At 42.3% G+C, this 22,286-nt stretch overlaps 1 protein-coding gene across 1 annotated transcript in view; it reads right to left on the reverse strand.

Annotated features, from left to right (window-relative positions):
- Nucleotides 1-20,347, reverse strand: part of PDZRN4 (PDZ domain containing ring finger 4) — a 282,662-nt gene extending 262,315 nt beyond the window's left edge. Inside the window, exon 1 of the mRNA XM_075059118.1 lies at nucleotides 20,271-20,347. The gene's annotated coding sequence lies outside the window, so the exon portion shown is untranslated. The remainder of the gene's footprint in view (nucleotides 1-20,270) is intronic.
- Nucleotides 20,348-22,286: the final 1,939 nt, after the last annotated feature.

Below are 22,286 nucleotides of genomic sequence, written 5' to 3' on the forward strand. Positions count from 1 at the left end.
ATACCTCTACTATTGTTTTTGCTGTTATTGTTCTTACCATGCTTAATGCTAATTATATGTATTATCTAGAGAACCCTAGGTTTGGGTCAGAGCACTTTTGTCCTGTGTGCTGCACAAGTACATTAAAAGATATTCATGGTCTCAAAGAGATGGCAAAAGTAAGCTGACATCTATACACAGCACAGTTGGTTATAACTGTCTTTCCATTTCTTTTAAACATTGCCTCTGGGATATAATTAGATAAAGGAAAAAAAAAATCTCTTCCATCAGTTAAGATATTAGTGATCAGAACTGAATATTGGCAGTCTCAAAGAAGACATTCCTTTCCAGCTATCAAGAATTTTCCTTTATTGACTCGTATCTTTCAACCTATCAAAGAAAAGTTTAATTTGTAGCTGAAATGCTGATCCTCCGATGAATCATGTTTTCTTTTAAATGCAAAGGGCGTCTGTCTGGCAAAGTTGGCAGCCTGATCTCCATAAATATTGTTCTATTGATAAAAAGAGGAATTGGATCTAGGGACTATCCAAAATAAATATTTTGCAGGGATCCTGAATGTCTGAATACAATAGAGCAAAGGAATGTTATCACGTTTTAAATAATAATTCAGACATAAGCTGAAGTGAGGATTAGTTTTAGTTGAAAAACTGTCAAATGCAGTTTGCACCTTTCGTTTCATTTGGGAAATCAAAATGGACACCTATTTAGGGGTTGCTGTTTTCCCTTTTATCATCTGTAGGGATTTGCCGTTGATTTTGTTGGGAGCAAGCCTGGGCTGCTTAGTTTCTAGGAGATTTAGCTCAGGATTTCAATGAAGTATTCAGAAACACCAGCCCGACGTGCTCCTGCCCTTTGGGTGGAGGTGGATGGAAAAAGAGCCTTTTGTGCCCTCCCCGTCAGAAGCCTTCGCAGGCTCAGGGCAGCTGTCTCCGCACGCCAATGGGGCAGACATGCAAGTGGAAAATGAGCTCTGCGTTGCAGGCAGCGGGCAGGCCAGGCTGCCCCCCCCCAGGATCAAGGGAAACCAGTATACCCCCCTGTCGGGGGATGCAACGAGCCTACGGAATTCCTGACAGTTCGAGAACAGCGTGACCTTGAGCAGCTTGTAGTGTATCCTTGAGAGTCTGGAAAGATCCGAGAAGACCAGTACAAAAACAAGATAGTGATAAGAAGAACCGTCCTAACGAACTCACCAATCATGAATTGTTAGTTACTAACCAAACCAATCATATACTAACACATACTCAAAAGAAGGGTATAAAAAGGCGTGTTAGAACAATAAAGTAGCCATTTTGCATGATCTATTACTTGTCGTGTCCGTCTCTACCGCGACACCCCCCCTCTTCACATTGGGGAAGCACAGAGGAACAATTTCTCCCCAAAACATAATTGCTCTGGGGGTTCCCTTGGCATGGCATACCTCCCCACTGCCCCTCAACAAGGCTGTGCTCCAAAAGATGAAAGACGTATGCTGGCATACCTCCTCCTTTCTGCCCCTTTTGCTCCTACAAAAGCTACTTACATAAAGCAGAAGGGGTGCACAGGAGGAGGAGGAGGTGTATGTGGAGGATTACTGCGTGAGAAGTCCTCAGAAGGGCTTACGAGGGGTGTCTCGGCACCGTCGGGTCACGACAGAAAATGGTCTGACACAGAGATGTGAGCCAGCTCATGCCGAAGTCAACAGGACCCTACCTCTGCGTATCCAGCCTCGTCCTCCTGCTACTCTTTCCCAAAGGGAGCAACAGAGGAATTTTTCTCATCAGAGACTTTTTCTTCTTATCAATGAGCTACACTATATTGCTGCTGCAATATATAGTCTAAGAATAACAAAGGACATATATTTTTACTGGCTCATCTATTTAAGAAAAAAGAACTCCTGTCATCAGTGCTGAACTGTAGACTAAAATTCGCGGATAAGATATGACCTGCTATTTCTTTGTCCTGTAACTCACGGCGCTGCTGTGACTGCCATGCAAGGGAACGTTTGTATAGTGTATGTGACAGATACACCAAGGCTGGCTGTTTATCTGCTTCTCTCTCCCTATGAATCATTCTCCTTTCTGTGCTGTATACCTCCTGAAAAGGGTCTCCCGTTTCAAATGGATTTAATTTTTTTAAATGCATGTTTACAATAAAATCGTAATAAAACCATACTTCTGCAATGAAAGTAATGGCATTATTTACTTGGAAGTAGATTCCTCTGGACTGAAACCTCAAGCGAAACCTCCCTTTTTGCTTATATTCTAGATGATGGAGAAGCTTTGCGTCTATCAGCTTTCCTTGCTATAGGCACATTTCAGCACTTTCCCCTTTCAACATTTTGAAAAGGGTCTACTACTTTTAAAAGGGGGTCACACCAGTTACATCCTCTCTACTATTTCTAGGAATCAATCAAAGGCCTTCTTGGCACCAACTGAATCTTAAACATCTGTATTAGTCACTAAAAAAAAGTCAAGAGTGAGAGACGGAGGTGGCATTCTCCTCTCTGTTGACCCCAAAGTCTTCTCTTAGAAGTTCAAAGAACACTTAACAAAACCCAGAGAACACCAAGGAATCGGCCATCCGCTGGCAATTCCCGCATCGTTCTGGAGGCAGAGGCGCTGAAATGCCCGGTTGAAGTGGTGCACAGCAGTGCAGGGCTCAGCAGGAGGGCTGAGGCTGGAGGACATCCACCCCGGAGCTCAGCCCTGGGCAGCGGTGGCTGTGCCACACACTTTGGCAGTGCTTTGGCACAACCCGGTGCCCGTCGGCCCAGCCCCAGCCTGCTCCATCTCCGCCTCACCAGTGAAGCTAATGGTGGCTTCCCGGCTGGGCTTCTTGCACAAAGAAACAGCGCACGTGAGGAAGAATAAAGAACCGCTTCTAAAAGGAGTAAAGGAAAAACCCGAGACAAAGAAAATAAATAATGGTTCACGAAAATGTCACGCGGCCAAAACCAAGGGCGCAGAATTCCTCAGGCAACCTGAGAGAAGTACAACTGTGTTTGTTACGGTGCCATCTGCTAGAGTGCAGGTCTTGAAATCTGTCAGAGGAAGGCTGTGTACCTAATCAAAACATAGCTCCTTCTCTTGGCTCAGTGATATAATAGCATTGCTTTTGGGTACAACACATTCTCCAAAGTACCGCTGTGCTGCAAGTTACAAGAATGCCTTTCTGGTGTATCTGTCAGAGCTCTGATTTCTAAGCACACGCTGAAGTTACTGGGGAATTTTGCTTAAAGTCAGACAGCGTAATTTGGATCTCTGCATAACTGCTTTTTGCCTTGTTCACACTCCTTTTTTTCTGCTTATTGCTCAAATTCTTACAACCACAATTGCTAAAGTTTGGATTTGGGCGGGAGGCTTTCGGTAAACATCAGAAAAATACTCATTAAACCGGGAGACACTCTTACTTCATTTAGGTCTACAACATTATATTTAAGAAGTATAGTAAACCATTTTTTTTCTCTGGGACTGCAATGATTTTTCACTGGCAAAAGAGTTTTGCACCTGTACAAGGAGTTAAACCCTAGGACAAAGTTGTAAGGCTACACTTACTATTACACCACGAAGCCCCAGCAGACTCTACATTAGTGCGTCGGAAATGCACAAAATGATCCCTATGAAATGCTTTCGGTCCTATCTTAGAAGCACAGAACCGCCTCCAGCTGCCTGAATGTTAAGCCCTTAGTGCCACTTGCACATCCTACCACGTCCCACCAGCTACCTTGCATTTTGCCTCTTGGGAGACATAATCAATCCACCCATGACTGCACGTCTAATTTATTTCAAACCTCTTAAATACATTGCAAGATAAAAAGACCAGCTTCTTGCTTTCATGTGTTTTTTTAGCCCTTCTGAGCAGAGACACAGTGCTTAGCAGTTTGCTCAGAGAGAAGCTCCCACAGCCGTCACGAATGCCCCTGTAGTCACTGGAAAAGCTTTGTTTAGTTTCAGTGAGCTTTGAACAGAGCTCACCAAGTCATTATTTCTCTTCAAATGACAACTAGAGGCCTCAGCTGAGACTGACAAATACTGAATAAGAGACAAGAACTTCCCAAAAAGTTTTGAAATGAAAACCATCAAATAGGTGTGATAGACAATGGGCAAATAAACTGCATTTTTTAAAATTATACTCATTTTATAGATTTAGTTTCTACAAAAAATTTATGTGGTAGAATCCAGAAAGGAGCCTGCTGTCCCCCGGTCCCAGGTCAGCACTTTAACTACAAAGACATTCTTCTTCACCTATCAGTTGTGAGATAGGTAACAGAGATTAGGTTAAAGACCATTATTAAGAGCTCAGGAGATGATAGAAAATGCATGACCTAATGCCCACACAACTTTTAAGCAACAAGGTAGTGCATGTGTGCCCTAGGATGCCATCTTTCATCACACGCTCATGTCCCTTTTTCCTTCCCACAAGTCCGTCCTTAGTGCAAAAAGCTGACTGTACTCTATTAATGAGTAACAACACGCAATTTTATTTTCCTTCCATTGTTCGGTGCATGGCCCAAGCCGCCTTTCTTCTGCACTGATGAAGCTGTGCTGTAAAAGTGAGATTATTCACATCCTCAAGAGCTCTTTACAAATGCCTTTCACTGCACTGTGTACGTGCTTCACCGTCATTCGTGACCTAATTTCACAAAGCTCCTCTGAGACACGGACTTTGTATTTTTCCCATGTTACAGAAAATGCAGTGCAGAATGACTAATGTCAAGGTGAACAGCATACGCACGCTTAGGGCTGCAAGGTCCTTGGGTGTGCTCTGGGAGCTTGGACAGGGAGAAGTCTTATCTCCGGAGACTTTAACTGGTGAACTCCAATCACTTTCTACTGAGAGGTTTTGAACTGCAGTATTTCAAAGAGATGTTACTTTGCCAAAGGTGAATTTTCATAGTGACAGTAAAAGATAAGCTCCGGATATAAGGTTTCTCCTTTTGTGAAACTTCATATCCCAGCTCCAAATGTTAGAAGGCACTACAACATTTAAAATAAAAGATGCTGTGCAGTTTTGAGTCTGGTAGAAATATATTCTTTATCCCATACCTTATGCTGAAAACTGGCAGTACAGCTTTAGCTGAAATACCTTTGGGAAAAAAAAAAAAAAGTTAGATGGAAAATTTCATTCCAAACAGACAAAATTTGGAAGAGATGTGAGAAGCTGAAAACAGGGTATTACAACAGGAAATGTGCGACCTCAGGAATATGCTACTGGCCTGACTGCGGACTCAGAGAGCATCCAAAACAGAGACGTAACACTGAAAGGAGTATACTGTAAGACTGAAAGGAAAGGAAGCCACAATAAGAACACCTAAGAAAATAATGCCTGTCAAGAAATAAAGCATTTTTTTCAGACCGTAATCCCAGAGAACATTGTAGTGTGTATTTCTCTGACTATTCCTACTCCAGACTTGTGGCACCATGGAAATATCCTTTTCTTGTTTTCCACTGCCAGCTTGTACAGAAAAACAGCTTGCTGGTTATGTAAAATAGAGGTTATCAGCAATATTGCTAATTAACGGTGTAGTTGCCAACTAAGAAGTTAAACCCTGACAAATATGACCTAATGTTACACAAATATGCTTCATCAATCACAGTTGAAAAAAATACACAACAGCCAGTATTTTCTTTGGACTAGTAATAGAACCTATTGGCAGTTAGTGTAATTAAAGGCTAGTAAGCAGATTAAAATGTTTGGGGCTTTATAGCCTTCTTGTCTACAGAAAGAGGATGAAAGAGTTTTTAAAATGCCACAGCTTTGAGCTGGTGGTTGTTTAAAAGGGGAAGAGTTTAGTGGGAGCCCAAGGATCTACAGGCAAATCCAGGTTCACCGTGGCAAGATCTCGGGTCTCTGGGCACAGTCAGGCTGTTGGATGTCTTCCGATGGATGCTCGCTGCTGCTGGCACTGATCCTGCTCACAGCAGCCAGTCGTACTGCGCTGCAGTCCCGGTATCCTCCTGGGTATCTGTCTGTCGTTGTGACATACAGAGCTATTCTTTCTTTTTCCCATTGTGTCCTGTAAACTTTGAAGCTGTTGGGGAATATCGGTAATGTGGAGAAGCCTGATGGGCTCTTCAGGAGGTGGGTTTGTTTGGCCTCTTCCCTTCAAACGGAGAAGAGGGAAGTACAGTTCATTTCTTTAATTTATTAAGTGCAGAATTTTTTGAATGATGGCTTGTGACAGATGGGAGCTGAAGAGTGCAAAGATGAATAGGGAGCCTCAACAGCAACCCAGAATGAGACATTCAGCAGATTATGTTCTTAGGCTTAGATGCAAAGAATAAAGAAGGAAAAAAATCTTGCGTGGGAGAATTCACTTTACTGATTTAATGAAGTTAAATCAATGTTATTACAATTCTTTTTTTTAAAAAATGAAGTCTAATGGTGAGGATGAACCAAGCATTCTTAAATATTCACTCCGAATGCCAATTTCCCACATGCCACGCAAGAGGATGGATTGACTATTTTTTTACTGCTGTCAGAACAACGTTACTCATCTATTTTAGTACAGACTCAGTAAATCAAGGATACATTTCACAGTAATATTTATTTAAGCAGCAAAACATTACTCATTGACATAGAGAACTAAAGTTCCATTTATGCTCAGCAATTTATCATTAGACTCACTGGATTCACATACCATCCCAGCAAGATAAGGAATGCTATGAAAAAAGCTATTACTTATAAAAAGGAAAATCAAAATCTGAATATTAAATAGATTGCACTGCACTGTGGTGGAGGTTTTGTTTTAGTAGTGGCAAAAGAGAACAGCACTATAAAAGCGGAACATGCTATATGAAAAGAACATGGCTGGAAGTAGTGGCAGTGATAATTGGCTCTGAACCTTTCATGAACCCATTGACTTCAGTGGCCTTTGGATGAGGCCCAGAAAAAAAGCCACATTTTTATATGGCAGGCAGATTTGATAAAGGCACAGTCTGAATCAGAAACAAAGAAGTTGTGGGGAGATATGCAGAGTAGACCATGAAGCAGAAATAAATAGTATTCATACAGTCAAAGAAACAAGTATAGTAATTGCATTCACTCACATTAAACACAGTTGACTGATTTCCATTTAAGGAAAGATTGAGCTAGAAAAAAAATAGGAATCAGAACTGAAAAATTCTTCAGGATCTGGGTTATACATCTAAGATGAGCCCTGCAGGCAACAATACATCCATTATGCTTGGCATTTGGCCCACGCTTTGTATTTCAGTTGGGTTTCACAAATCCTCAAGGGTTTATAACTTCTCCCTCCTTTCCTGGGATCACTTGGCCAGCTCCCCGTTATGCTTCCAGCACAGCTAAGGACCATGAAATGCCATGTACAAAGACTTTGGCTCTTCATGTCTCTCCATGAACATGGTTAAGAGCCACTGTTTCCACCAAGGTAGGACTGGGTTTCTGGTGAAAAAGGTTTCCCTTGTTCCTGATGAAATGGTGCAAGGCTCCTGCTAAGGTGGCTACGCACCAGAAAGAAGCACACAAATGCGTAGTGTGGGTTTATAAATGCGAGTGCAATGCTGCAATGCCAAACCTCTTCATACCCCTGTAGCTACTAGAGCTCTTCAAGTGCCTTGGATTTTTAGTTTTTCCCAGGATTATTTGAATAAAATGCAATTATCCAAGTGATGTATTTAATCAGCAGAAGACAGAGTGAATCCCTCTTTTGTTCCAGTAGGGCTGTGATTTTTCTGACCTTATTTTCAGCTCAAACAGAAGGAGAGATCCTGTCCGGATCCTAAAACAGCCAGCAGACGGGGGGCTAGGGCACCCTTTAAGGACCTGAGCCATATAGGTGTGAGCTGGGAGGAGAAATTTGAATGAGCCTCTTGTTTTCCCATCACTGAAGTAATGACTAGAAAGGGAGGAAGAATAATAGTACATGATGCCTACCTGGAAGAGGGAGTTGGCTGCAAATGCCAACCTGGGTGTACTAGTTGCAGGAGTAAATGCCAGATTTAAGACACATTTCAGCGCACAGCAATTCTTTTATCTACTTATTAGGTATTTTCCTGCTGATTGTTTGATTCCTGAGCAGGAACAGCTTATCTTGTGCTAGCTGTAGCTTTTCTCACTCCAGAGGCCTTCCCTCTTCCTTTCATGGAGATCCTGGCTGTCCTGAAGGGACAGCAGAGACCTAGGTAGGAAAATGCAAAAGCACATCTAACATTGTGTCGTATTGGCCTACGGTGCATTCCCTCCCTTTTCTGTCCCACTGCTGACTGTTGCATTTGCTCCAGGGAATTTTCCCCAGGCACTGGAAGAGATCATGGTCAGAGGAGAGGAGAGAACAGATCTCCAGAAAAGTTGCTTTATACCTCAGCAGATGCCCAATGCAATTTTTACTACAGCATCACGAACAGCTGTACTGTCAGGGTGCTTTGGCCAGCACACTGTTCCCACTGGTAATTCAGAACATAGGTGTGCTTCATTTAAGCAGCTTCTTGCTTGCTCTACTGGTTATCTCAAATTTCTTTCTGGGGTGCCTGGTTTTCCCCATGCACCACAGAGGTCACCCAGGCATGTACAGGATTTTGGATTCTGCATCAGAATCTAGCCACCTAATTTTAAGGCTGTTAAGGCTCTTTGAGGGTCTGGCCATTTATAAATGGGGAAGAGCAAATAACATTCTGTATTTGCACATGAATGCCAAACAAAGGCCTTATGAATGATAATACATGGCTGCTCAAGAATGTCTTATGTTATGGGGTCAAGATTTCTTGGAACAAAGTCATGCTCCCCAACCAACTGCCTGTGAGGAACTTTTTCTGCATAAGAATGTGAACAATGACTTATGTGTCTTTAGAAATAAACATTAGTGACTAGATTAGAACATTATTAATATGTAAAAATGAAAATTTGTATATAATCTTTCTTCTTCAGGATTCTGCAATGATGTCTTCTTTTAGCTCCCCCTCTGTAAACAGTACATCATTTGTGATGCACAAGCGAGCTGCTTTCACAGGCTAGAAGGGAACAGTGAATATGGGCATCCAGTAAAAAATTATCAAGCTAGAATGGCCAAACTGCCATAATATTATATGTATTATAAATTAACCTGCTTTAACTGAGAAGCAAACCACATGACATTAAACTAGCCTTATCAAGGTTTGACTAGGCATCCAGAAATAACTGCAAACTGAAACAGGGCATGTATGTACCAAACTTTACAGAAGTACCCATGACAAAAATTATGTTTGCAAACACAACACATTTGCACAAACATCTGGAAAACAAATGCTTCCGCCATTATCAAATGTTATTCAAAGCATTGTTGATATTATAAAACTTGTAGCTGGGAAGAAAACACACTTGGGGCCTTATTCCATACCTAGTTCATTATCTCAGCCCAGGAATACCATAAGTTGTGTTTTAGATAAACTTGCAGTCACTTTAAGATAAACCAGTACAAAAAAATCTAAACTTAATTGCCACAGAAAAAAAATTAAGTACACCGGATCAAAGGATTACTTGGCCCAGTCACTGATATGTAGTCTCATCTTTTATATTTAGGTATCTATCTTTTCAACCCGTGGTCGACTCAACGCCTGTCCACAACCGTTGTTCCTATCCTTCATAGTGACTGCCTTGGGAACCCTCACGACAGGATCTGCCTCGACAATAGACTAAAAGAAATACTCCAGAGATCCCAGAGGAATTGTTGTACCTTTGTCAGCAAGGTTCACATATGGAAGTACGTATGGAAGGTGGAAAAAAAATCTTAGTGTTTTTCTCCCATTCAGTATGTCACATTTCAGGTGGGTTTAGATGCAGACACATTACAATATAGAGCTAGCACTACACTTTATCTTTGACAATGTTTATTAGTCCTGAATTAAATCCAGACTGTTTTCTCTGTTGGTCAGTCATGCATCTGACTGGCCGGATGGGTCTGGGTTTCTTGAGAACAGGGTTTACTTTATTTTGGAAAGAAAAATGAGGCTGTGAAAACCTTTGAGGACAAAGCTTTGCTCTGCAGATTAGAATTACTGATGGTAATATTTTTATTTGTTAGCTAAAGCTGAATTTTAACTATCGTGTTTTGTTATTCCAGATTCTTGCATGCACAACATTTCATTTAGTTTTTTTATTGGAGAAAGAAAGAACATGTTTAGAGCAGCATAATTATTTAGAATGAGGGTTCAAAATTTTATAAGATCATTCCTACTAGTAAATCAGAAATCATTTGACCAAGGATATAATTTTAGAAATAATTGAATAAATGCTGAGTAAGCAATAAAATGTCCTTCTATTGCATTTAGCCATTGCACAAAGACACGTCACACACTTAGATGACACCTTTTCACTCCGCTACCGTGTTGTGCAATGGTTTCCACATCCAGGTACTGGGGACTGAGAGGGGGATGACAGACGCCTTTATCTCCTTCACTTCAGGAAAACAGAAACCAGTTGACAGTGTATTCAAGGAGAGAGAGAGAAAGAGGGAGAGAGAGAAATTTGTTTAAAAACCACCAATGCTACTATGAACTATCAAGTTCTAATTCACATGACTCACACTAACTACTCTCCCCAGGCTGGCCAGATGACAAAGCACATTATAATTATGTGGCTAAGATTTAAATGCTCTTAAAGCCTACGTAACTAGCCTAATGGACTCCACTAAAACCCACCAAGGGCACTAGAGCTCACAACCAAAGACCATAGCTAGATATTACAAATGGCAAGGCTGTAGTCCAGTGAAAACATGGTGCTACTTGCAAATTGTTTCTCCCTAAAATGATTGCCTTGCTGAATGCTCGAGGAGAGTGACATCAGTTAGTGGTCACCCATGACAGTTTTATTCCTTCAGCTGTTTCCTATCACTTCAACTGTAATGAAAAAGGTTTTCTTTCCTTGCATAAAACTCCAGTTGAAATGAATAGGCAGGGGAAAGCTTTTCTAAAACTAGAGCTCTCACTCCTTGAGTAAACAAGAAAATTCCTCGAAGGATGTATTCATAGCAGGATTATTGTTCTCAGTGTGGGTCTTCGGCAGAATAATTTCCCTCTGTATATGAAATAATTTGGCCAAATGGACAAAAGGAGAGCACAAACTGCTGGTTTCACTGGCTGGACTAGATCAGCCTTCCTCTTTGGTTTGTCTGTGCTTTTGCTCCCTATTCCATGCTACAATGAAAATACAGCTCTACAATGTGTGTGTAAAAATGTCTTCTCCATAAATAAAAATTGGTTGTGAATAGTCAGTTCTCAATGCACTGCAAGACCACCTAGAGAGTCCTCAAAAGGCAAGGTAAAAAACAAAACAACCAACAAAACACGAGGAAATATTTTCAATGTCCAAAAAATTAATCTACAATTTTAAACGCAGAATAGAAGCACAGATCCAGAAAATGATACCTACAAATTTCTGCTTTCCTTTACTCACTCAGACTTTTTCTACTCCTCTTCTGTTTTCTCATTCTTACTTCTTAGTTTTAATGAGTTGATTTACTTTTTCCTATAATTGTTTTGCCTTTCCCTATACCAGTCCCTGACTGTCCTTGTTCCAGTCTTCAATATGCCCAGATCTTCCTCTGCCCATCTCTCTATCCCTCCCTTTCTTCATCTGTGGCTCCTCTATTTTATGTCATATTTTCCATTCCTCCTTTGCTAGTGAGGAGCTGTGAGCTAAGGCCTCCTCCCTGCCACAGCAGAAAGTAGGAACAGAAGCACGTACAAAGCAAAGACTCTTGTGGGAAAGAAGGGAAAGCAGAAGTCCACCCAACCATTGCCTTGTGCTGCTTCCATTTGAGAGCTCGCCGCTTAGAAATTCTTACTTCATATCCCCCCCCCCCCCCCACTAGTATGGGAGGAAAAGGGAGTAAGAGATCCCTCATGGAGCTCCCAGACCACGAGTATGGCAAGAAAAAGAAACATTCCCTTCTAGCAAAAGAAGAACAGATGTGCATGCTTTCTCTTGAACCTTTAGAAATATTACACAGCCACATCCATTGGAGAAAATAATTCATCAGTTTTCTGTCTATTTTCAAATCACTCCCTGTACCCTAATTCTTCAGATTAGATCATCACCTGGCACAGGCAGCCACCAGGCACTCACCCTGCCATCGCAAGTCCCAGGCTTCCCAATGAAGAACTCAGGAAAGTTACAATATCAATCTTAATTTTATTTTCATTTCTGTCATTTTTCCCCTCTCAATGATTTGAAAAAGAGCTCTTGGAGAGCTGAGATATTTCTAGCACCTTAGTTAAAATGCCAGGCCTGCCACATCTATTGCTCTTCCCACTAGTCTACAGCTGTTTGGTCTACTTTGCGAGACTTAGCAGGTATTCTAATCAACCTATGGATTTATTTTTGGCAGTGAATCAGGACTGTGTATTAAACTTGTGAGATTAATAAGGAATAGTGCCAATATAAAACTAGGCTGTTCTGTTTCCCTGAAATCACTGAGAATATATTACCCAAATACAGTTTACACAGATTCATGGCTACAGAGTGATTCTGGGTAATATTTTCTGCTTTGTTTTTAATTTTGGGGAGAGCGTTTGTATTTTTGGTTCATGCTTCTTAAGTGAGGTTTCTAGGGGTTACAGTCACTGGCAATTTACCAGGATGTTGTCAGAGGCTGAAGAATAAACCTTGCCTTCAAAACAATGCATCTTTTGGCTGGAATTTATTGTAATCAACATGGCAATGCCACTACTTGTTTTTTCTGAACTCATCAGTACAGAGCTGTTGAAAATAGCTTGATGCTTCTCCTTTGCCTCCTGACATTAATCATGGTTAATTAAGTGACAATGAAGCTCGGGTTAATGCAAACAGGCATTAATTCTTGTCATCTCCCTGTTCTCAGGAGTATTCAAGTTAGACAAGCAGAGAGAAACAACATTGAAAATATATCTTGGAAAAAACATCCAATTAACATCAGCATTGGAGGTCTTATCAGAGATCTCTTATAATGTATGCCCCATTTTTTCCCAATAACTGCAAGCAGGCAAATCCCAATGTCTGCTCAGAGTTAGATGTAGGACTGAGGTGTACTTTTACAAGCACTAGCATAAAAGCTTTTGTATCCTTGCTGCTGAATGTATGTCAGGCAGTATCAGGCAGCAAATGTGCCAGGTTCATTTTTCTAGAGACTTTTATCTGAAACACTGAAGTGTCTCCTCATGCTGCTCAAATGTAGGAAACTAAATGAAACTGGGAGCTTAAGAGCAAGCAATACTTCCTGGGTGGCAAAAAAATGATTTAGAAAGAAAGGTTTAAGTAAACATTTCTATTTTTGTTTTGTTTTGGTTTGTTTTTTTTCGGTGGGATTTGGGGAAGAATAATAATTTTTAAATCAGCTTAGAAAATCTGAATAACTATCACTAGATGAAACTACTGGTATTCCAAGGTGTGTTGGCAATGGTCCTGAAATGCCCCTTTCAGCTGAGTGAGGCGGTAGCTAGCTGCTACCTGCTTTTACATCACTCACAGCTCACTGCCTAGGCTTGGAGGATTAGCAAGTAGATCTCCCTTCTCTACGGATATGAAATATATGAGGTCTGTTACCTTTTTCAGCTAAAGCATTCACACCTCTCTTTCTAGATACAAGACCCACACAGTAGCTCCACCTTGAAATGTTCAGCCACCGCCGCACCAACGCTCCTTCGTCACCTCCTATCCAGCCCTGCAACACTACAGCCACGGCCACTACTCCTCTGAAGCTTGCTGCTGCTACGTCCCCACCGCAGTCACCCGTTGCTCCCCATCCCACAGCGTTGTCCTCCTGCCAGCCTTACAGCACCTCTGCCGGCTGGAGAAGATTTATGGCCTGCAGGACCGGCTCCTTCCCCGAGGAGAAGGGAACTAAAAGTTGGGATTGGAGTTGCCCTTTTTTTACAGTAAAGAAAGGCGACCCCTCCATGTGGCACTTTGGAGAGATGTTTGGTGTTCAGATTGTCAGATATCAACCCATACATTACAGTTTTGTGACCGTTAAGTGAAAAGTTTGTTTGTAGTAAAAAGACAGACGCTCAGGACTTGCACTGTCCAGTCATCTCCCTGTGCTCTCCAACAGATCCATGGAAAGAGTTCCTACATGCGACACCGATCACTTCTACTGAGAAATTTCAAGCGCTTTTCAGGTTTGATGTGGAGGATGCAGCTATTGCTAATCAACATTGCGATGCCACGATTTCTTTTTTCTGAACCGCCCCTTGGCAGCACCTTCCGTCCCCTCGGTCCTCAGGAGAGAGGAGGGGGCTGGTGGCAGGGCCGGGGGGAACCGTGAGCACCCACCCTGGGGTGCCCTCCTGGGGCTCTCCAAGGGCATGCCACTGCTTCCACAAAGCAACACGCAATCCCCTGCAACTCAGTTGCCAAATGCCTTTTCCCAGGGCCCCCGCCCTGGGGGTGCATTTATTTTCTCTCTGAATAATACCAGATAGCCAAGGAGCAGAGTGCCAGTTAGCGTCTCTTGTGTAGGCTCACAGATGACTCGGACTGGAAGAAAAGCGTCTTCAAAGTGAAATCATGGAAGGCCATTTACAACAAAGAAATGGTACCCACAGTGTTTTAAGTTTCTCATAGCGATAATTTTAATAAATCTTTTAATTTGGGCACTCTTTTACATATGGTGCTGTACACGTAAGTGCTGGCAGGTAGAAAAGCAGGCTTGTGTTGCAGTCACAGGAAGAGAACCTGAATTATTTACGAGGGGAAAATTTTCCAGTCTGGGAATCATAGTCAAATGAAGAAAATTAAAAATCTCAGCTACTGCACAGTGCAAAGGCTATAAACCTAAGATCTCCCATCCCGATTTTTTATGTGGCTAAAGGACATCTGTATTCAGCAGATCACAAAAATAATTAATATACAAGTGTATGCAGGTGGACTTGCTTTTCCCTGCTCTGGCTCCTTTAGCATTAATATATGCTGAATACATGATTTGACACAGAAACTTAACTTACTCTCTGAATTAGCTATCGCTGCCTTATTTTTGGTGCATACTGGCTTTCATGCTCCTGCTGCTTCTATGCAGTACTTTTATTATCTTAATTTTTGAGCTTGCAGCAGTACAAACCTGCTGGGTGCAATGACTCAGCTGCTTTCCTCGTCTTACTGCTGTGTACAGCATAGATATCTAGTAGCAATGATGAAGGGTAAAAGGAATGGGGAAACCAGATAAAGAGCGTGCTTCTTTGTAGATACATATATGCTACTATTACATAATATAGATAAATAGATACCTATGCTCTTCTTCTATGCCCACTCAAGAAATTTGGTTTAAAGATGTATTAGTGTATCATAAGAAAGAAATAATAATGCATTCTTGTGTTGATATTGCAGTGGCCCTTATGGAAAAGACAGGCTTTACATTCTTTCTGTAAAACATTTTGTCATAAGGAACATTCTCCTCTATCTCCTCACTTTATTGGTATTCACTCCTCCAGAAAAACAGTTTTTACTAGAGAAATAGCCTTGGCCCTCACATCCTGCTCCCAGAATGGGGGCCTGAGCTCTCCTGCACCTTTGGATATAGAAAGGTGTAATAGCCCCAGCTTTCAGAGTCGGATTGCACAGAGGACCCTATGTACACATCTAGATTCATGTTTTACAGCTTTCCTTTCTCATGGTAAGCAACTAAAAGAAATGAAATTTGTTTCCCCATTTCTAATATTGTACAGCAGCTCTGCACTTACTTTTGGTAATCTTTCCTCTAGCAGATGCACTGAGTCCTTGAAGAAATCAAAAGCTGCCAAACATCAGCCTCTTCACTGAAGTGACATAAGTGGGAACAACTTTGTGGGGAGAAAACCACTGCAGAAGGAGAAAACACAGCTCATTTCTGTTTCTTTTTTTACTTTCTAGACACTAGACCTGAGGTGGAGATCACAACACTGGCTGCACTCCTTGAAAAACTTGATTAAGAAGTGGCCAAATTACACCAAAGAGGTCCTCCAAGAATTATTTCCATAAAGGCAACACCATCTCGCCTGGTAAAAGCTATTTTTCATCTGTTAAAAGTCAAAGGAAGAATTTAAGTATTAAAATTTGCATAATTTCCTTCCTTCTGTTCTCTCATATACACATTCAGCCAAGCTCATTAGTGCTTACGAGGTAGCTTTGCTTCAAAAATATTACAAAAAAATCAATTATGACTGCTAGCTGCTAAATAAAGAGGTGACACTTGGGAGCAATCTGGATTGCATGATAAGCTGAGTTCATTTGAACAATACGCACTTGAATACAGTTAATGTAATGTCATTAACCTTGACTTCAAGAATGTAGGTTACTGTTATAGAAGGGTGACTGTATTTTGGAAATCAATAACCAAGTCAAGGATTTAAGGGTTATCATTACCAGGCAACTAATCATGCATTTCTAATGTGAGGCTGATCCTGATTCCACCACTGCATTTGTGTGGAATGTGAAATTAACTCTTTAGGTTGCAAAGGTCTAACCGATTAAGTAGAAACTCCAACTGGAAGGCAGGAATGAGTGAGAATCTTTAAAAAATAATATATTGCTTTAAACCACCATCATTTTTATAGTCAACTGCCATTGCCTGGCCTCCTGGAATCATGCAATTATGTCAGAAATGCAACTTGCATTAAAAGGGAAACAACCCTCCACCAGATATTGCTGTCTAGCTCTGATTGCTAGGGAAAAAAATATATGAAAACATGAACCCTGTTTTTTCTAAATTAAATCTCATCATGCTTAGACCTGCCAAGCTGCCTATACACCAAATAAAGACAATAGAACCATTTCCATTTTAGAAGGTATAACAAGATTGAGTAGCTAAAATTAAGACTTTTCAAATATCAGGATGCAGTTTTATCACCAAAGGTATTTCAATCTTCAGTCTGAGCTGGAGAAATGAAGACTAGTGCAGAAAAGGTATGCTGAAGTGGTTTGGCTCATGTATGTACATGGTCAGTAAATTGGGATAGTCCTAATGCTAAAATCTATAGTTTTAAAGCCAGGCATGTTTGGTTTCGTGGCTCCAGTCAGTGGGATAACAGAAGTTCATCATCTGTGTTAGCTGGTAATGGACCTGTATTGGCAGTTGTTAGCTATAGCTATGGTTGTGTCTCGCTCCAAACTCTTGTAACCTGAAAAGTCCTACACAGGTTCATAACACTTTTAGTCCTGGCACGGAACAGGACTTGGTCTCTGCGCAATTTACTCCTGCAGTTGTTCAATGTTGGTGCAAATGCCCTTTCCCAATGTAAGTGTCACAGGCATTTTAACTTTGTTGATAGGAAATGTATTCCTTCGGTAGTTTCCTTTTTTCCCAAGGAAAACTGGGCGACCAGAGGTGGACTTTTCCCTACCAGCTTTTCTTCCTCTCCAGTTCATGGCCTTGCAGATGGCCACGTGCGCTGGCTCTTCCTGGACATTGCAGCTCCTCCCTGCAAAGTTTCCCTCTGGGGACACCATGCCACCATCGCACCTCTCTCCTTAGGTAGCAGACAAGTTCCAACCCTGTGGTGCTAAAATTGGAATTCAGGGGGCCCAGCCCCAGGCACACTGTCCTTTTGTCCCCCCAAAGGAAGACCCTTCCTGTACTCCAAACCTCCTTCTGGTCCTCCAGGAGGTCCTCCTGCCAACTCCCAGTATTCTCCAGGAGGATAACTACAGCCTACTGCTTCCTCGTCCCTCCAAAACAATTTGACTTGTTCTTTGGCTTTTTCACCAGAGAGAAGCCTTTGCAAGGCTTACAGCTTTCCTGGCATCCCTCTGTTTTGACTGAAAGGCCTTTTTTTCCCCTGGCAGTCCTTCCCAGCACTCTTCTGCCTTTAACTCTCTGCTTCTGTGCCAGGACAGCTTGCAGGAATGGGGCCTATATGAGGATATAATCGCTTGGGAAAGGAATGTAATTAAAAGCAACATATAAAGCAATTAAAAAAAAAAAAATCTTCTGAGGACGCTCAGCTGGCACAGTGAGAATCTTGCTGAGAATATTTAATTGTTCATGTTATTAAGTGCAGAAAGGTTGGTTTTAATTCAAAACAAACATGGGAATTAAATAAAAAACCTATATCAATACAACATTATAACTACAAAATAAAAAAATGAAAACATGTAGGAAAAATAAACATTCAGGCTTTCAAAAAATGGGAAAGACAAACTGGATTAATCAGATAATTAAAAAAAAGTCCTAAAATTTTATATCAGCTACAATATAAGGAACCAGATGTAACACTGATGCAGCTGCCTTGATTATTCATGGTTTTTATTCCTGTTTTTCCAGTTAAATCTGCAGCAAAACATACTGCATTTGATGACATCAAGTGCATATCATAAGAAACACTTCACAGTGGAATTTACATTTGTTACATTTTCTTTCCTAGGTGTCCTGTCTGCCTATCATTTCATTTTTGAAGTGTTACCACATTGACATATTAATGTAAGGTTTTAGTTTATTTTCAGAGTATATGCCCTTGTTTTGCTATTTGATGGAAAGGTTTGATAAAAATACTGTCAAACACTAGACAGGCTTGCGTGAGGTAATGTCCAAACTGATCAGAAAAAGCCAAAGCTTTTTTTTTTTTTTTATATAACTAGGAAGAAAATCCAGATTTCTTATGAAAGACTGTACTTAGCTTTATCTAGTACGTCTCTTCTGTGGATGTTAACCAATTAGCCTATTCATATCTGAGAGAAGTAAGAAGCTTTTAGCCCTGTTTGGGAAATGCGAAACTTAAGTAGGGAGATTAATTGACTACCCTAAAACCAAAAAAGGAAACTCCTTCAGAGCTATTATTAGATATTAGGAGCTCTGGATTTCTCACCACCTGCTCAAAGCCCTAGACAAAATGACTCCATCCACTCCAGCGAAAATACTTAATATCTCATTCTCCAATCAGCAGTATCATTTTAAGGTGTATTTTTCCCAAAGCTGACCAATTCCTCTTTTAGTAGCCATTCCCAAACTCCTGTATTTACTCCCATTATACCTTTACTGCCCAAAAAGTGCATTTAGACACTGCCTAAGCCAAGTCTCAGTGCAAACCAATTTTTCTCTTGTGTCAAAACTATGTTGGGGAGGAGGGAATGGAGGGTGCTTGGATGACAGTGTTGATGCTCAAGCTACTGTGGAGAATCACAAACATGATGCTCTAATAAATAAACCCTGCTGACAGGTTAGAAATCAAAGCTCATTAGCACAGAGGAGGGAAGACGAGCATTTTAATGCCTCTGGATTCTATCCAGTGCAATTAACACCACATACAGCATATTGTTCACCTAAAGCTATAAATCACACTAACAAGTGTCATATTATACACAGATCCTGAAACCACAAGAATGAAAATGAGGAATGGCTTAGAAAAAACTAGGGGATATCACATTTTTTCATACGACCAACTGGAAACTCAACTGAGTGCTGAAAATACTTTAAAATTCTTTCAAGATGGATGATCCTCATAAATATGTCTGAAGGACTCCATTTACCTGAATAAACTACATTGCTGTAATGCCTGTGGGCCCAACCCTACCAGGGCAAGTAATCAAGAGTAAGACAATGGTATTCCTGAAGTGACTATAAAAACTCATGTGCATACAGGACTTGGTATAATTTTTGGTCAGACTCTTACTGAAGGGTTTAAGGAGAAAAATAGTGACCCTCAAGTTCAAAAGTTGTCAGAGCTAAATCTGAAGCTGAACACGCCACTGAGATACAGATTAAATAAACTAGTGATTATTTCAGAGTATTTCTATTTCCAGGTGAGTTGGACCCCAGGAGGGGGGTGGGTTTAGATTGCTGCTACTGTTCAAACTCAGAATCACATCCACCGCGTTTCATTTTTTTAACCTCTTTACAAGTCCTGTGCCCTGTCTGACATCTTTCCATGCAGACCGTCATCTTTCACTAGTAAATAACACAGAGCACTAAATACATTGCACTGATATATTTAATTATACCTCTTTTTTTAAGCTTTCTCTTCCTTCCCGCTTAGGACACCAGGCATGCACACCAACCAGTTGAGAGCGCCATCAATTTGAGACGGAAACTCAAAACGTCGGACAGGGGAAACGTCGTTCTGATGAACTTTGCAGCCTAAACGCTGAACCGCGTCTTTTCAGATTGTATCATCGTTAGCGAAGCGGTGTGCGGCGCAGTGGCTGCTGGTGCCTGTGACAGCACCGGGGACAATCCCACATGCGCTACGTCCCGTGTCCCCCCCCCAAAATGTCCAACAGCCCATCGGCAAGCAGACATCAGAAACGGTCCGGAGGTCGTCCCAGGACAGCACAGTTGTTCCTCCTTGGGGATGAAAAGGACGGCACACCCAGAGCCACCCCTCACGGCCCGCTCTCTCTGTCAGACTCACCTCCGTCCTGGCCTAGCCTCCCTGTCGGGCCCAATCCAGGCGAATCTGCTTCCCAGGAGGGATCAGGCAGCTGTGCAGGGTGCAGCCCGGTTGCACGGAGAATTTCTCAACAATCTGGGCTTGGCTGGGTGCGGAGGAGAGCGCAGGTCTCTCTTGGGGAGCTCCCTGGTGTCGTAGGGAAACGGGCTTGGCACCGGCCACGTGCGACGAGCGGCTCATCCCGCTCTGTAATTCCCGTTTCGAGCCGTGGGCCGGGAGAGGTGGGCTCTGGCTGCCAAGTTCCCTCACACACAGCTCCTGCAGAAAGGAGCTGCAAAACCCTGTCCACGGCCGGCTGGGCGCCCGCCCGTTCCTCAGGGGTGGAAGGAGGTTCCTCCAAGAGGAGGCCCGCTGCCTGCCCCTCAGGATGGGGGACTGGTCGCCATTTTGCTGGCTCTTTTCCTGCCCCGTGACTCTTGGGCTCCTGTCAGCACAGGCTGGGGTTTGACAGGGATGTGTCCCCTCCCCGGGCCTCCTCTTGAGAGTATTTTACTGGTTGGTGTTTCGAGGCAGGGACTGTAATCCCTTGGGAGGCAGAGATTATCCAGACGCTCCTTCTAACGGAGGCCGCAGCTCAGTTGCCGTCTGAGGAAGAAGCCGGTACCACCGGCATGGAAGCAGCCTCGGCACTTCTGGCCCCACAGGAGACCGTTACCCCTGTCATGAACCTGAAGGTCTCCACGTTCCGTGGACAGAGGAGATGAACACAGCCCTGAAGCAGGTGCTCCAGGGCCAAAGGGTGGCAGAGATTCAGGTGTACTCCTATGCCTACCATGTCCTGATCCCTGCTTGACACGGAAAGCTTTCTGGAACAATGTTTAAAGGCAGAAATCTTCCCTTGAGTAGAAAACCTAAGTGTCTTACTTAGGTGGTCTGGATTTTCCTGCCAGATGCCTCTTTCTTTAGTCACTGCCTGTTTTAGCCGTCTGCTTCGTGTGTTGCAATCTCTGTCTTGCCCTTAGGCACCAGCAAAAGTAAAATAATAGTCAAGTTTTATGTCAACAACTGGTTGGAAACAAACATATTCCTAACACGCCATTATTTCTTGTCAGGTGGAGAAGAAAGACCTATAGCAGGGCAGTGACAGTGAGCCTCACACATGCTTCCCTTTTTTTTCGTGTTCCACAGGTACACATCCAGTTAGGAACAGGAAACGCATAGCAGAGTAAGGGGATGGCAGAAATTTGACCTTCGTGCCGCTTCTGAAGGGGCCTTTCCCCCACTTCTCTTGTATTTCAACATGATACCCAAAGCACTCAATTACACATCTAAATTTCCTCAACTTGTCAACAGAAATTTAAGAAATTGGCTCTCCTCCTAGAAGGGTATGGCTGTAGCTAGAGCAGAGCAAGATTCTTACCATAGTTTTCTAATCAAGTGTTCTCTGTGGGCATATATCCCCAGTCCTACCTCACGTGTCTCTGAGAAAAGACATACCACCACCCTGCTCTCCACAGTCATCAATTATCCAAGCCCTACAAGCAGCATTATTAAGATCGAAGAGAGCAGTTTCCCACAGATAGGCTCCTCGTTTGATTCCCATCCAAAAATAGTTTTCAATTAGCCAAGCAAGTATATATCATCGGGAACACATGAAGGGTCCTGGCCGCAGCTGGTGGGTGGATTACTCTGCATATGTGGAGGGGGCTCGGCGTGGGCTTGGTAGGGTGCTGTCAGTCATGGCATCAGCGTTGAAGTCCAGCCCAGTCTTCACACCAGCGTGATTAATGAAGCATTTTCTGAAGCCACTGGCACACTGTGAATGACATGGTTAGCCTTCAGCCACTTCTCCTTGACTCTCCAGCCCAGGTGACCACATCATTTACTGTTGCAGACCCAATAATCATATGATTGAGTGTGGACAGCCTGTGGCACAAGGCCAGCGCAAAGGTTTGGTCGTGCTAGCATGTCACAGTGTACAGTCCTTACAGCATCTTTTACAGCTTAAAAATCACAGAAGGAGACCGTACACTTGTC

The sequence above is a fragment of the Buteo buteo genome, chromosome 28 (assembly GCF_964188355.1).
Source record: "Buteo buteo chromosome 28, bButBut1.hap1.1, whole genome shotgun sequence".
NCBI classification, from domain to species: Eukaryota; Metazoa; Chordata; class Aves; order Accipitriformes; family Accipitridae; genus Buteo; species Buteo buteo.